Below are 17358 nucleotides of genomic sequence, written 5' to 3' on the forward strand. Positions count from 1 at the left end.
GCTGGACCCTGCAGGATCCAGCAAAAAACGCTAGTGTGAAAGTAGCCTTAGAGTAACTAAACCTTTTGTATCAAATTTGAATATGATGTCCCTAATGCCCTATTAAAACTTTTTCTAATATACTTTATTAATTAATTTTTTACTTTTATTATACTTTTTCCTCCCTAAAGCGCACCATTCACTGTGCGTTTAAAACTGTTCTCCGTACACTGTTGTTGACAGCTCAGGGATGTACGGAGTACGGGATGTGAAACTTATGAATGGGGCCACTGCAGCCCTGTGAGTACGGGCAGGAGCACATATTGGTCAGTAATCCATCAGTATTGCTAAAGCCAAAAAAAAAACAAAACAGGAGTGGATCCAAAACAGAGATGACACGTGAATGGAATATTTGCATGTCCTCTGTGTTTTGTACCCACTCCTGCTTTTGGCTACCAAATCATAAGCTAATTCTGATGCAAAATAGGGACCATGTCATACAGGCCTTACAGCTGCTACATAGACAGGATCCGTTGTGCGTCTCATTTTTCCTTCCTTCTGACAGATCAGAAGAAGGGTCAAATAAATGATGTCAACCAGGCCAAAAAGCAAAATAGTGGCCCAGTCATGGAGTGGTGAGGTGGCAACAGCATGAGGAGACCACAGAGTGGCCCATTGACATAGGGTTGAGTAGGCAGAAGCATGAGGAGACCACAGAGTGGTGAGGTGGCGGCAGCAGCATGAGGAGACCACAGAGTGGCCCAGTGACATAGTGTTGAGTAGGCAGCAGCATGAGGAGACCACAGAGTGGGGGGGCAATACCAGTACCAACTGAGGATGGTGGGTGGTAGTAGGATCACCTGGCAGCAGTGAAGAAAACTGCTCATCAGCGACTCTAGACTTAAGTTGCTGCTGATGGAGCTGGTACTGATCCTGCCCCCACTTCGGCAGCCATGGCAGTGGAACGTGAGTGCAGAGGGCTCTCCCGGTCAGACATGCGTTAGGATAGGCGATGGCACACAAAGGCAGCGGCCAACTGACTACAAAGGATGTCTCGATAGTAGTTCAGTTTGTCCTCCCTCTCAGCGGTTGTAAAAAAGGCTCCCATTTTGGACCGGTAGTGAGGGTCTAACATGGTAGAGAGCCAGTAATCATCCCTCTGCCGAATGGTGACATCGGGCCATTTGCGCAAGTGACTTGTTACAAACTAGAAGTGGACAGGCACTCATATAGTTGGAGTCCCCGTTGAGATAACACCAATCCAAAATTTATTGCATTAAAATAAAACTTAAAATATGTATATACATAAAAATAGTAAAACGATTAATATAAAAATTAGTATACAAACAGTAGTAACAGTTGGAGCACTTTGACATAAGCAGGTATCCTAGATCAAGTTGATATCAATAATCTATTGGGGATAGTTGTATTACTCCCAATAGCAAAAGTGCTCTGTCTGTCTTCATTAGTATTTATTCACTGTTAGTATATTCCTGTTATTTCACAGAGGTAAGTCCTAAAACCAGCTTAGTATGGTCAATATCAGTTAAATGTTCATGTGTCCAAACTCTATCAAAAGTTAGTAGATGGTTAATAGTCTCTTGATATTTCCAGATATCTTGAAAGTAGGTGCATATAATAATACTTCTGTTTAATGAAGCCTCTGCGTGTGGTGTGGCAATATAAACAGGCTATGCACTTTTTTAATTGTTCGTACTCGCGGTTGGATGTTACCGGCTGTTTTCTGTGACGTCCCTCACGTGGGTGCTTGTTCTTTACTTCTGCAGTTGGAGCGGGAGAGTGTCTGGCTTGTGTACTTGGCGTCTCGTATGTTTCGTCTTCTATACCCGCCTCTTCTATTTGCGCAATTTACTCGGAGGGACTCCTTGCCTCCATCTCCACTACATACTGCCACGGTGTGTCTGGGTCCTTTGCCTAGACTTCCTCATTGCCTTGTAGCTCCTCTGGCTGCTCCTGCTCCTCCTCTCCTGTCACCTGTGTAGAAAAACCACCCATTTATCTACGCATTGCTTGTGCTCGAATGTCCTTCTCCTCTAGTTCAGCCCCTACAGGGCTTATATGGCCATGAGATGTAGTCGCCAGGTCTCCTGTCCCCTGGCCACCCAGATTTAGCAGCATGTGCTCCAGGACATGAATCAGTGGAATGACGTTGTTCATCCCGTAGTCCTGGCGAGTGACAAATAAAGTGGCCTCCTCAAAGGGCACGAGCAAACAGCCGGTGTCACGCATGAGCTGCCACTGGCTAACATCAAACTTACACAGGGGAGTACCTCTGTCCTCCTGTATCATCAAGAAACCGTTTGAAATTTCTCTGTTCATATAATCGGTCCAACATATGGAGGGTGGAATTCCAACGGGTGGAAACGTTGCATATCAGCCTATGTTGGGGGATGCCGTTCTGCCACTGCAGCTCAAGTTGGGTATGCTTAGCAGTGTACGAGTGGCTGAAGTGTATGCAAAGTTTCCTGGATATTTTCATGAGGTCTTGCAGATGGGGTGAAGACTTCAGGAAACGCTTTACAACCAGATTGAACACATGCGCCATGCAGGGCAGATAGCTCAGCCCTCCTTGATGCAGCGCTGACACCATGTTCTTCCCGTTGTCGGTCATCATGGTTCCGATTTTGAGTTGTCGAGGAGAAAGCCAGGATTTGATTTCTTGATGAAGGACGCGGAGCAGTTCCTCCCCTGTGTTACTCTATTCGCCCAGGTAAACTAGGTGCAGAACAGCGTGACACCGCTGTGCCCTGCACATGTGGAGCACTGTGAATTGTCCCTGCAGTGGAGGCTGAGGACAAGGTGGAGGATGAAGAGGCAGAGGCCGACATTGTCGCAGGACCAAGGGCGTGAGAACGTAGAGGCGGAAGCGTCGTCACCTGGCCAAGTTGCTGGTGTGGCTGGGCAGGAACCACATTTAGCCAGTGGTGCCGTAAAGGACATATATTGTCCTTGACAGTAATTACAGCTCCACATGGCGGCGCTGCTGTGCACTTTGGCAGACACTGAGAGGCTCAAGGACTGACCCACCTTCTGTTCTACATAAGTGTGCAGGGCTGGTACTGCCTTTTTGGCAAAGAAATTACGACTTTGGACTCTCCACCTCGGCTTGGCACAAGCCATCAGTTCTCTGAAAGGTGCAGAGTCTACCACTTGGAAAGGGAGGGACTGCAGTACGAGCAACTTGGCCAGGAGCACATTCAGCTTCTGCGCCGTTGGAGGAGTGCACGCATACAGGGCCGGCCTTAGGTGTTCAGGCGCCCTGTGCGAGCTAACCTTGTGGCGCCCCCCCCCCCCCCCCAAAAAAAATTAAAAAAACACTGCTTGTTGCTGGCATCATGGCATAGGCTGGCTGACTATCCAACCAAGTAGTTACCAGCCCGCACACCCCAAAGGCCGGTGTAATGTTATACTTCCCTACTTCGTGAGATTTCCCTACCTTCGTCACTTCCGGTCGCACCGGACATGACGTGAGGAGGTGTGCAGCGCCGCGCAAGCGCACAACGACAGGTTAGGGAAGTTTCACAGCAGAGTGCGCATGCGCCAGGAGCCTCGCCGGCGGTTAGGGTAGGGAAAAACTATGGGCCAGTGCGCAGGCGCAGTGATCGGATGGATGTTCTCAGCTGGACACCGGCCGACACTGCGCATGCACCGGGAGCCTCACCAGCGGTTAGGGAAGGGAAAAATTACGTACGGGCCAGTGCTTTTTCCCTACCCTAACCGCTGGTCTGGCTCCCGGTGCATGCGCAGTGTCGGCCGGTGTCCAGCTGAGAACATCCATCCGATCACCGCACCTGTGCACTGACCCATAATTTTTCCCTACCCTAACAGCCGGCGAGGCTCCCAGCGCATGCGCACTCTGCTGTGAAATTTCCCTAACCCGTCGTTGTGCGCAGTGCGCCCCCCCAATATAATAAACATTGGCGCAGTGCGCCCCCCCCCAATATAATAATAAACATTGGTGGCGCAGTGTGCCCCCCCCCAACACCCCAGTATGATAAACATTGGTGGCGCAGTGGGCCCCCCCAATATAATAATCATTGGCACAGTGCGCCCCCCCAATATAATAATCATTGGCACAGTGCGCCCCCCTCAATATAATAAACATTGGTGGTGCAGTGCGCCCCCCCTCAATATAATAAACATTGGTGGTGCAGTGCGCCCCCCCTCAATATAATAAACATTGGTGGTGCGGTGCGCCCCCCCTCAATATAATAAACATTGGTGGTGCAGTGTGCCCCCCCAACACCCCAGTATAATAAACATTGGTGGCGCAGTGCGCCCCCCCCCCCTCAATATAATAAACATTGGTGGCGCAGTGGGCAGTGCCAATGAGGGTTAAAAAAATAAAAAAAGAATTAACTCGCCTCCTCCAATTGATCGTCTCCTGTTCTTTCTTCATGACCTGTCAAAGGACCTGTGGTGACATCACTGTGCTCATCACATGATCCATCACCATGGTAATGGACCATGTGATGAGCTCAGTGACGTCACCACAGGTCCTGAAGAAAGAACAGGAGACCGGCAGCTACGTGATCAACTGGAGGAGGTGAGTTAATTTTTTTTATTATTTTTTAACCCTCATTGGCACTTCCCACTGAGCCACCAATGTTTCTTATACTGGGGTGTTGGGGGGGGGGGGGGGGGGCGCACTGTGCCACCAACGTTTCTTATACAAATACAGGAGGCGGATGCTGGAATCAAATAGCCGGCACCCGACCTTTGTGACAGGGAGCTGCGATCAGCGGCAGTTAACCCCTCAGGTACCGCACCTGAAGGGTTAACTCAACTGCAGCTGATCGCAGCTCCCTGTCACAGAGGTTGGGTGCCGGCTATTTGATTCCGGCACCCGCCTCCTGTATTTGTATTAACAGGTCAGTTATCTTCATTGGTGGTGCAGTGGCCACAGCCCCTCCCCTCCTCCTCCTGTCTCTCTTCTTATTGGCAGCGGCGGGGGCAGCAGGCAGGTCAGACAGGGGAGGGGGAGATGGAGGGGGCGCCCCGAGGGAGAACACAAGTGCAGCCTCGCCTGCCGCATATTACATTGCAAGCTGTCGGCCGCCCAGCGCCCCTGTTGCTATGGCGCCCTGTGCGGCCGCACAGCCCGCACACCCCAAAGGCCGGCCCTGCACGCATACTGTTGTCTCTCTTAGCAATCGATTTGGTGATCGATTGCTGATGGAATGACTGACTAGGAGGAGCAAGAGCATCAGGACCAGCAGATGATGGGAAGGACAGACGGCACCCTTCGGCTGAGGTGGTGAAGCCTTGACTGCATGAAATTGGGTGATGCCTCTGTGAACCCCTGCACCACTACTTTCCGGGCCGGTAGGCTCCTGCGAAGGCATGTTCTGGCTCCCGACCTCCCTCTGCTGCCACCCTGCTGACTCACAGCCAAGCTACCACCATGCTGGCTCAGCCGCTGCCTCACACGCAAGCTGCCACTCTCTTCTCCTGATGATGATGATAAAGCCCCTTCTTCATCCGGCTCCCAAGTGTGATCGGCTACATTATCATCATCCGCTACTGTCTGCACGTCACTGATGTCCCCCTCAATGACAGAGGCAGGTTGAGGACAGTTGGGGCACAGGGCCTACTCCCGGGCCATGCCAACTAAGCGTTGTGTCAGAGGAACCCACCGACTCTTGGCTGGGGGTGTCTGATGTCACTAGCAACGAAGTCGAAGACCGAGTCAACCATTCAAGCACGACAGCTAGATGACTCTCGCTGCAACTCTTGCTGCCACCCCCCCTTCTTCTGCTGCCTGCGACAGAAACGTCTTGGCCACTGCCCGTTCCCTTTGAAGGACCTGTCGCCTCTCTGGCTGACATACTGTATAATAAAATAAATTAAAATTAAAATAATATCTCCCCCCCCCCCCCCAAAAAAAAGGCTGTAGTACAATAGAACTTCACCGCTGAAAGGCAATTAAGACTTTTTTTTTTTTCTGATTTAGTAAACTCCCCCCCCCCCCCACAAAATAAATAAATAAATAAATAACAATCACAATTCACTGCAGAAAGGATAATAGGAAGTTGGTTTATTTACCTTCAATACACTCTGTAAATGGCTGTAGTACAATGTAACTTCACCGCATAACGGCAATTAAGGCATATATTTTTTCCTTTTTTCTTCCTATTAATACACCCCCAAAAAAAGTAAAACAATGTAAAAAGAACGCAGAACGGCTAATGGGACGTACGTATCTTTCCTATTAATACACCTCGTAAATGGCTGTATCACACAGAACTTGCACCCCAATCACAAGCAAGGTTTGCTGGAATATAACACCAATTTGGATCCCCAGTCAGTGCAGCAAGGTGTAATAGAATCGCTCCTATTACCCAGGCTGTACACTTCCCTATTGCATCCTGTTCTCCTTTTATAGTGTAGATGATGCCTCCCTATCCTTTCCCTACACCTTGACTAATCTTTCTCTGAACTTGTAAATCATTTTATCAGCACAATGAAGTCTTTCCTAGCACTGTCCCTAGCGCCTGCTGACGTCTCTCCCTGCACTAAGTATACTGGCAAATGGCTGAATCCAAGATGGCTGAGGCTATTTATAGGGCTGTGACATCACAGGGCTGGCTGGCTGCTGATTGGCTGCATGCATGGCATTATGGGTGATCCCTCGTTCCCAGAGTTGCTTGCTCCATGTCCTAACATGTGCAGCAGCCATTTTAGGAAAAAATGCGATTCGTTACCACGAAGCATGCGGAAATTTGGCTTCAGTGCGAATCAAATTTTTCCTGAAATTCGGATTGAATTCCATTCGCTCATCTCTAGTGACAATGCTTCCATGAAATCAATGTGATTACTGAGCCATTCCCTTAAATGGGGGTAGAACTGCTCCATGACGCTAACCTCTGTCTGGAGGAGGGGCAGATACATTGTTGCTGCTGTGTTACTAAAGTGGAACCCCACAATGTGATTGAAAGGTCCTGGCAGGGTACTAGTATAGTGCAGTATGTGGGTAAAACTTATGACGGTTAATTGAACTGAAAAATGTGTTTCCAGAGGAAGCAACCTGTGATAAACCAAATAAAACGGTCTGGCACTTTATCAAGAATAGTGAGATGCATCACAGTTTAGGAAGGACAGCCATACATGATAAAGCAGGCTTCCTTCCTATAGTCTCCATCTTTAGCTGCTTGATGCACTGCAAGTCTAATCCAAAGTAGTTACAGATCGATGGATGATTCACTGTTCACACAGGGGAACGTAATGATTCATGTGCATTAAAGGGCAATTACGAATCTGGTGGAAGTGCTGAAGCAAAAATTACAAAAAAACATGATCCCCTTAGATAGTAATCCTATAGGGCTCTCCTGATATTACAACAGTGAACACTGTGCCATCCTAGGCCTATGGTGAAATACACTGCTCAAAAAAATAAAGGGAACACAAAAATAACACATCCTAGATCTGAATTAATTTAATATTCTTCTGAAATACTTTGTTCTTTACATAGTTGAATGTGCTGACAACAAAATCACACAAAAATTAAAAAATGGAAATCAAATTTTTTAACCCATGGAGGTCTGGATTTGGAGTCACACTCAAAATTAAAGTGGAAAAACACACTACAGGCTGATCCAACTTTGATGTAATGTCCTTAAAACAAGTCAAAATGAGGCTCAGTAGTGTGAGTGGCCTCCATGTGCCTGTATGGCCTCCCTACAACGCCTGTGCATGCTCCTGATGAGGTGGCGGACGGTCTCCTGAGGGATCTCCTCCCAGACCTGGACTAAAGGATCTGCCAACTCCTGGACAGTCTGTGGTGCAATGTGACGTGGGTGGATAGAGCGAGACATGATGTCCCAGATGTTCTCAATTGGATTCAGGTCTGGGGAACGGGCGGGCCAGTCCATAGCATCAATGCCTTCGTCTTGCAGGAACTGCTGACACACTCCAGCCACATGAGGTCTAGCATTGTCTTGCATTAGGAGGAACCCAGGGCCAACCGCACCAGCATATGGTCTCACAAGGGGTCTGAGGATCTCATCTCGGTACCTAATGGCAGTCAGGCTACCTCTAGCGAGCACATGGAGGGCTGTGCGGCCCTCCAAAGAAATGCCACCCCACACCATTACTGACCCAATGCCAAACTGGTCATGCTGGAGGATGTTGCAGGCAGCAGAACGTTCTCCACGGCGTCTCCAGACTCTGTCACGTCTGTCACATGTGCTCAGTGTGAACCTGCTTTCATCTGTGAAGAGCACAGGGCGCCAGTGGCGAATTTGCCAATCTTGGTGTTCTCTGGCAAATGCCAAACGTCCTGCACGGTGTTGGACTGTAAGCACAACCCCCACCTGTGGACGTCGGGCCCTCATATCACCCTCATGGAGTCTGTTTCTGACCGTTTGAGCAGACACATGCAGTAGAATGGAGAAATCCGCACGGATGTTGCCTGTGCAACGGCCGTGTCCATGAGGCCTTATTGACATCTTAAAGGGGGTGTTCATCTGCTGCAAGTTTTCAGCAAATACAGTTGGAGATTTGGGCAGGATTACTGGTGTCCCCGATGCTGAGAAATCCAGGCAGATACTTATCCATTGTGCAATGACCAGGGAAGTGTCTGATTCTGCAGCAGGGCAACGACCCCGAACATACAGCTGTTACTAACAGATTCTTTACCACTTAAAGGGGTTGTCTCACTTCAGCAAGTACCATTCATTATGTAGAGAAAGTTAATACAAGGCACTTACTAATGTATTGTGATTGTCCATATTGCCTCCTTTGCTGGCTGGATAAATTTTTCCATCACATTACACACTGCTTGTTTCCATGGTTACGACCACTCTGCAATCCATCAGCGGTGGCCGTGCTTGTACACTATAGGAAAAAGCACCAGCCTCTCTGGTGGCCGGACTGTAAGAGCACTGTTTGGCCTGCACAGCAGCTACTGTCCCGGCCACCTCCTATCTGCGCTGCTGCGGTGGTCGTAACTAGTGATGGGCGAAGTATTTGCAAATTCGATTGGGCTGCTTCACCAAATTTTACAAAAATATTCACTTTGTGACAAATTACTTTGTCACGAAGTGCATTTGTTTATCAGCAGTGGGTGCAATCGCTGTTACCCATCACTGTACCCCTGAGATGCTGTGTTCGTAGCTAATCGCGGCATCTGATGGTAATAACAGTGTAAAATAAAAAAGAAATCGTACTTACCTCATCCATGTGAGGACGAAGAGTCGGCCGCCACCATCTTGATTGAAGATCTAGCGCGAAATCTCACACGTTATCACATCGGCCGGCGTGGTGATGTCATGTGTCATCACGCACAGGATTTTGTGCAAGATCTTCAATCAAGATGGCGGCGGATTGGCTCGTTGCGTTTAAATTGATGTGTTAAGTTGATTTTTTTTTTTTTTTTTTTTTTTTTTTTTTTTTTTACAGCCATTCAGGGAAAATCGATTTGTTACCACGAAGCACGACAAAGTTCGGCTGCATGGTGAATCGAATTTTCCCTGAAATTTGGATCGAAGTCCACTTTGAATCGCTCAACACTAGTCATAGGGCCTCATGCACACGACCGTTGTGTGTTTTGCGGTCCGCAAAACACGGATGGCGTCCATGTGCGTTCCGCAATCTGCGGAACGGAACGGACAGACATTAATATAATTGCCTATTCTTGTCCGCAAAACGCCAATAAATAAAGCCAGCATGGGACCGCGGAACTTCAGAATAAGATTTCATTTCTATGCACTGTAGACTGCAGTTGCCCAGGCTTTCGCCAGCAGTCTTGGCATCCCTTTATGAGCCCATTAACACTATCGCAGGGGTCTGATGACTTAGGGCTCATGCACACGGCCGCCCAAGCCCATATTGTGGCCTGCAAACAGCGGACCCATTCAGATGCGGACCCATTCACTTGAATAGTAGTAGTGCATGCACTTTTTTGCATTGCGGACCTCCGGATGCAGATCGGGGACCCCCATTCATTGCAGACCGTGTCATACCGTGCAAACCCCCCGTGCGCAGACCGTGAATGGCTGCCTATTAGGGCTCATGATTGGCCATTCCTTGCATTGGGGACCGAAATTTGCGGTCCCCAATGCACGGGCAACATCCGTGCGGATTGAATATGTCCGTGGTCCGTCCGCACCGCAAAAAAGTACTTTTTTGCAGTGTGGAGGCACGGATTGAAACCCCACCCTTAGTTCCGCTCCGAACCTTCCGTATTGCGGACCCACTCAAGTGAATGGATCCGCATCCGTGATGCGGGGTGCACACTGCCAGTGCCCGCATATTGCGGAACCACTGTTTGTGGTGCACAATACGGGCACGGCCGTGTGCATGAGCCCTCGGGTTGTGCTAGAGGCAGATTTCAGTGGATCGTAGAAATGAGTAAATAATCGCTGCCTCAAGTCACCTGGGTCCCAGCGATCAATGGCGGATTACAATAGGGGCGTTCGGGTCGGTCCCAACGCCGACCCGAATGCCCACATACTGCGGCGGGGCACGGGAGCCTATAGTTCCCTGCCCTACCACCATATCCTTCAGGCCTATGCGGTAGTGAAATCCTGGCGCAGGCGTGTGTGATGAAATTACTGTGTGGGGGAAATTACTATACAGGGATTATTACTTGGAGCACAATATAGGGTGCTATCATTATTATTGGGGGCACTTTAGGGGACATTATAGCTGCTATGGACACTATAGGGACATTTGGGGTCATTTATCAAACTGGTGTAACGTAGAACTGGCTAAGGCTACTTTCACACTCGCATTTTGGGCGGATCCGTTACAATAATACAACCGCCTGCACCCGTCAAGAACGGATCCGGTTGTATTATGTCTTCTACTGTGGCGTACCTACCATATAGGCAGACCACGCAGCTGCTATGGGGCCCATGAGAAAGAGGGGCCCGAAGTGGAGGCGAGGCCCCGCCCCCTAATTGCTCCTGTTTATCTTTCTAAAGCTAAAGGACCTTTGATGATGTCATCACAGGTCCTGTAAGGAAACTGCACAGTGTAAAGTGTAGTTCCCAGGTTAGAACAGTGCATCTGCCAGGACCTGTGATGACATCATCTTCAACATCACAGGTCCTGCAGAATCTAGCAAAGGAACTGCACCAAAAATGGTGTAGTTCAGGGGTACTCAACTAGTTTTATTAAAGGTCCACATACCAGGGTCTGCAGTCAGGTGAAGGTCCGAGCTGAACGCCAACAGTAAAGATGCCATGCGATCATGTGATACATGCGCGTGGGGCGCTCTGACGTTATAGTGGAGCGCCCCGGGTAAGTCCCAGAATTAGTAATGGCCACATTAGTGCCCCAGTAATAATAATGTCCCCATTAGTGCCCCCAGTAAGAGTATTGCCCCCATTAGTGCCCCCCTTCTCTGCTTTTGCAAAAAAAAATAAAAAATTTGCATTCACCTGGCTGCGGTGAACATTCGCTGCTGACTGCAAGCTCAGGACCGGTGCTCTAACGTGATGGCGTCTTGTAGGTCCTGTCCTGAGCTTCTAGTCAGCAGGGAGTGTTCTCCACAGCGTGAGCAAATGGAGGTGGAGGTACCGTAATATATATTTTTTTTTACTAGCACAAGTAGCGGTGGAGGTAAAGGCTGTACTAATGGGCGTTCCATGATGGAAGCGCTCATTAGTAAGGGTACTTTCACACTTGCAGCAGGATGGATCCGACAGGCTGCTCACCCTGTCAGATCCATCTTGCCACTACTTCGCCGTGCCGCTGCTCTGTGCCCATCGACTATAATGAGAGGCCGCCAGACTAAAAGTACTACATGTCCGACTTTTTCGTCTGGCGGCCCCCTCAATATAATAAACATTGGTGGCGCAGTGCGCCCCCCCTCAAAATAATAAACATTGGTGGCGCAGTGCGCCCCCCCATCACCCCGATATAATAAACATTGGTGGCGCAGTGCGCCCCCCCTCAATATAATAAACATTGGTGGCGCAGTGCGCCCCCCCTCAAAATAATAAACATTGGTGGCGCAGTGCGCCCCCCCATCACCCCAGTATAATAAACATTGGTGGCGCAGTGCGCCCCCCCTCAATATAATAAACATTGGTGGCGCAGTGCGCCCCCCCCCTCAAAATAATAAACATTGGTGGCGCAGTGCGCCCCCCCATCACCCCAGTATAATAAACATTGGTGGCGCAGTGTGCCCCCCCATCACCCCAGTATAATAAACATTGGTGGCGCAGTGCGCCCCCCCTCAATATAATAAACATTGGTGGCGCAGTGTGCCCCCAATATAATAAACATTGGTGGCGCAGTGCGCCCCCCTCAGAATAATAAACATTGGTGGCGCAGTGCGCCCCCCCATCACCCCAGTATAATAAACATTGGTGGCGCAGTGCGCCCCCCCATCACCCCAGTATAATAAACATTGGTGGCGCAGTGCGCCCCCCCATCACCCCAGTATAATAAACATTGGTGCGCAGTGCCCCCCCCAATATAATAAACATTGGTGGCGCAGTGGGCAGTGCCAATGAGGGTTAAAAATAATAAAAGAAAATTAACTCACCTCCTCCAGTTGATCGCGTAACTGCCGGTCTCCAGTTCTTACTTCTTTCTTCAGGACCTGTGGTGACATCACTGAGCTCATCACATGATCCATCACCATGGTAATGGGCCATGTGATGAGCTCAGTGACGTCACCACAGGTCCTGAAGAAAGAAGTAAGAACTGGAGACCGGCAGTTACGCGATCAACTGGAGGAGGTGAGTTAATTTTTTAACCCTCATTGGCACTTCCCACTGAGCCACCAATGTTTATTATAATGGGGGGGGGGGGGGGGGGGGGCGCACTGCGCCACCAATGTTTCTTATACTAGGGGGGGGGGGGCGCACTGTGCCACCAACGTTTCTTATACAAATACAGGAGGCGGGTGCCGGAATCAAATAGCCGGCACCCGACCTTTGTGACAGGGAGCTGCGATCAGCTACAATTAACCCCTCAGGTACCGCACCTGAAGAGTTAACTCAACTGCAGCTGATCGCAGCTCCCTGTCACAGAGGTCGGGTGCCGGCTATTTGATTCCAGCACCCGCCTCCTGTATTTGTATTACAGGTCAGTTTTCTTCATTGGTGGCGCAGTGGCCACAGCCCCTCTCCTCCTCCTCCTGCCTCTTCTTATTGGCAGCGGCGGGGGCAGCAGCAGCACAGGGGGGAGGGAGAGACTCCTCCTGCGCTGCTGAGAACTATCAGCTCCTGTGCCCGCCGCTGTATTGAGCAGAGCTGCCAGAGTGTGCAGGAGGAGGAGCGCTACATGTGGAGGAAGCCCTGTCTCACTGCGCTGTGGAACAGGTGGAAGTGCGCCGGTAAGCTCCTCCTCCTGCACGGCACAGTGTGCAGGAGAGGAGCAGCGCTCTGAAGGATGGCCGGGGTCCGGACAACTGGCGGCCGCGGTCCGTATTTGGACCGCGGTCCGCCAGTTGAGTACCCCTGGTGTAGTTCCTAGGTTTCAAAGGTATATCTGCCAGGACCTGTGATGACATCATCACAGGTCCTTCAACCACTAACAGCAAGTATTAGAAGTTCACAAGCAGCTCTGCATTGATCCATACAGACTGGAATGGAGTGGTAAGAGGAGGTCCTCCACTTTTCATCATTTACCCCCCCCCCCCCCTCCATGCCCTGTTTTTACTCATTGCTCACTCATGTATAATACTTCAGACAGTTACAGTGACCACTACGTCATGTACCTCGCACACAGTGACCATAATGTATAACTGACCACATATTTCTGTAAACACTGCATCTACAGTATTATACCTTGTATGTCTCACATCAATACACTGCTCTGTATATATATATACACACTGCATATATTATACAGTATTATAGATGCAATATGTACAGATATATAGTATATACCGCAGTGCACTGATATGTGAGGTACGAGGTATAATAGATGCAGTGTGTACAGATATATAGTATATACAGCGGTGTACTGATATGTGAGGTACGAGGTGTCAATACACTGCTGTATTTACTATATACCTGTACACACTGCATCTATTATACCACGTACCTCTCATATTACACTACTGTATACACTGCATATATTATACCCCGTACCTCACATATCAGACACTGCTGTATATACTATATACCTGTGTACACTGCTCAAAAAAATAAAGGGAACACTTAAACAACACAATGTACCTCCAAGTCAATCACACTTTTGTGAAATCAAACTGTCCACTTAGGAAGCAACACTGAGTGACAATCAATTTCACATGCTGTTGTGCAAATGGGATAGACAACAGGTGGAAATTATAGGCAATTAGCAAGACACCCCCAATAAAGGAGTGGTTCTGCAAGTGGTGACAACAGACCACTTCTCAGTTCCTATGCTTCCTGGCTGATGTTTTGGTCACTTTTGAATGCTGGCGGTGCTTTCACTCTAGTGGTAGCATGAGACGGAGTCTACAACCCACACAAGTGGCTCCAGGATGGCACATCAATGCGAGCTGTGGCAAGAAGGTTTGCTGTGTCTGTCAGCATAGTGTCCAGAGCATGGAGGCTCTACCAGGAGACAGGCCAGTACATCAGGAGACGTGGAGGAGGCCGTAGGAGGGCAACAACCCAGCAGCAGGACCGCTACCTCCACCTTTGTGCAAGGAGGAACAGGAGGAGCACTGCCAGAGCCCTGCAAAATGACCTCCAGCAGGCCACAAATGTGCATGTGTCTGCTCAAACGGTCAGAAACAGACTCCATGAGGGTGATATGAGGGCCCGACGTCCACAGGTGGGGGTTGTGCTTACAGCCCAACACCGTGCAGGACGTTTGGCATTTGCCAGAGAACACCAAGATTGGCAAATTTGCCATTGGCGCCCTGTGCTCTTCACAGATGAAAGCAGGTTCACACTAAGCACATGTGACAGATGTGACAGAATCTGGAGACGCCGTGGAGAACGTTCTGCTGCCTGCAACATCCTCCAGCATGACCGGTTTGGCATTGGGTCAGTAATTGTGTGGGGTGGCATTTCTTTGGAGGGCCGCACAGCCTTCCATGTGCTCGCCAGAGGTAGCCTGACTGCCATTAGGTACCGAGATGAGATCCTCAGACCCCTTGTGAGACCATATGCTGGTGCGGTTGGCCCTGGGTTCCTCCTAATGCAAGACAATGCTAGACCTCATGTGGCTGGAGTGTGTCAGCAGTTCCTGCACGACGAAGGCATTGATGCTATGGACTGGCCCGCCCATTCCCCAGACCTGAATCCAATTGAGCACATCTGGGACATCATGTCTCGCTCTATCCACCAACGTCACGTTGCACCACAGACTGTCCAGGAGTTGGCAGATGCTTTAGTCCAGGTCTGGGAGGAGATCCCTCAGGAGACCGTCCGCCACCTCATCAGGAGCATGCACAGGCATTGTAGGGAGGTCATACAGGCACGTGGAGGCCACACACACTACTGAGCCTCATTTTGACTTGTTTTAAGGACATTACATCAAAGTTGGATCAGCCTGTAGTGTGTTTTTCCACTTTAATTTTGAGTGTGACTCCAAATCCAGACCTCCATGGGTTGAAAAATTTGATTTCCATTTTTTTATTTTTGTGTGATTTTGTTGTCAGCACATTTAACTATGTAAAGAACAAAGTATTTCAGAAGAATATTTAATTAATTCAGATCTAGGATGTGTTATTTTTGTGTTCCCTTTATTTTTTTGAGCAGTGTATTATACCCTGTACCTCACATATCAGTACACTGCTGTATATACGATATACCTGTACACACTGCATCTATTATACCTCTTTTGTGTGCCAGGGCTGTTTTGTAATCCCAATCCGGCCCTGATGGCATAAATTATAAAACGCAGCAGCAAGAATAGTTCATGGAACAAAAGGAGGGGCTATAAAAGGGGAATGGGGGCCCAATTTAGATTCCTGCTATGGGGCCCAGTGATTTTTATGTACGCCCCTGGTCTTCTATAACCATAACGTATAACCATCCGTCTTGAACACCATTGAAAGTCAATGGGGGACGGATCCATTTTCTATTGTGTCAGAGAAAATGGAGCCGTCCCCATTGACTTACATTGTGTGTCAGGACGGATCAGTTTGGCTCAGTTTCGTCAGACGGACACTAAATCACTGCAAGAGGCGTTTTGGTGTCCGGCCCCAGTGCGGAATGGAGACCGATCAAAAGACAAACCGATGCATTCTGAGCGGATCCTTCTCCATTCAGAATGCATTAGGGCCAAACTGATCCGTTTTGGACCGCTGGTGAGAGCCCTGAACAGATCTCACAAACGGAATCCAAAACGTCAGTGTGAAAGTAGACTTAGATGACCATAGCAGCCAATCAGATTCCACCTTTCATATATGACAGCTCTTTTGGAAATCCAGTTCTACTTTACACCAGTTTGATAAATGACCCCAATTATGTCTACTGGGGGTCACTGTTTTTTCAGCAGTATAGTACCTGGGGCATTGGGGGGCACAACGGGCACAGTATTGGGGGTGGCAGCAGGATGACACTGTCGGGACACCAGGATGGGAAGGTTGATGGAAAAATGTAAAAATTGAGAAAGCGAACATGTCTGTATTACAAACTCTGTAGAGACGAGATGTGGCTGAAAGAATTTGTCATGGCGGTCTGGGTCGAACGGAGAAGAGGAAAGAGAAGGTCTCCATGACAGGAGATGTCCCTGGAAGTAAGAGGCATGTGGTGTTGTATTCTCCTCCAAGTCTTTTTTTTATTATAATTATATGTATTTTAAATTTGGCGACCACATTTTTCAGTTTAGGAGCCAATTTGGAGATGTCATATGGCCTCACGAAGCACCGCAGCCTCTTCATACACACACAAACCATAACTAGAATGGAGGTAGGGGCCTAGGTTGGGTAGACAGCCCCGGGCTTAATCCACTCATACATTTATCAAAACTAATCAATACAACATATGCAAAATGGTGCTGTTGAAAAATTACAACTCCACCCAAAAACAATCTCTCGCAGCTATCAATGGAGAAATAAAAAAAATGATGGCTCCTGAGAGGCAGGCAGCAATGATAAAATGGCAGTAATATGTGGTAAACAGGTGGATACAGGTTGATATTCTTACATGCAAAGCCTTCCTGGCCTACTAGATGTTTCCAATACATGACAGCAAGCAGAGGTCTTGAAAACGTTGAGCAATGTAATCAAAACTCTTCTCATTTCGTATTACACCATGACTAAGCTTTATTTGTTTTTCATAAACTATATAAGGTTTTGAGAAACTAGATTAATAACTATTATTACTGACAGGCTGCCTATTTGCCGCGCAGCTCGTCAGCTCGTGTTCACATTTGCTCCACCTTGGACGCTCCGGTATCGCCGCTGTGTGCTCTGTGCAGCACCACCAGTGACAGCTGCGCTCTGCAGTGACATAA

General features: G+C 48.7%; 1 long non-coding RNA gene across 1 annotated transcript; it reads left to right on the forward strand.

Moving 5' to 3' along the window:
* Positions 1-2343: 2343 nt before the first annotated feature.
* Positions 2344-16726, forward strand: LOC120991339. Its single transcript, XR_005776633.1, has 3 exons — positions 2344-2357; positions 13559-13563; positions 16596-16726. It is a non-coding gene; the product is annotated as an uncharacterized LOC120991339 (long non-coding RNA).
* The last annotated feature ends 632 nt before the right edge of the window (positions 16727-17358 follow it).

This window comes from Bufo bufo, chromosome 2, assembly GCF_905171765.1.
Source record: "Bufo bufo chromosome 2, aBufBuf1.1, whole genome shotgun sequence".
Lineage (NCBI taxonomy): Eukaryota > Metazoa > Chordata > Amphibia > Anura > Bufonidae > Bufo > Bufo bufo.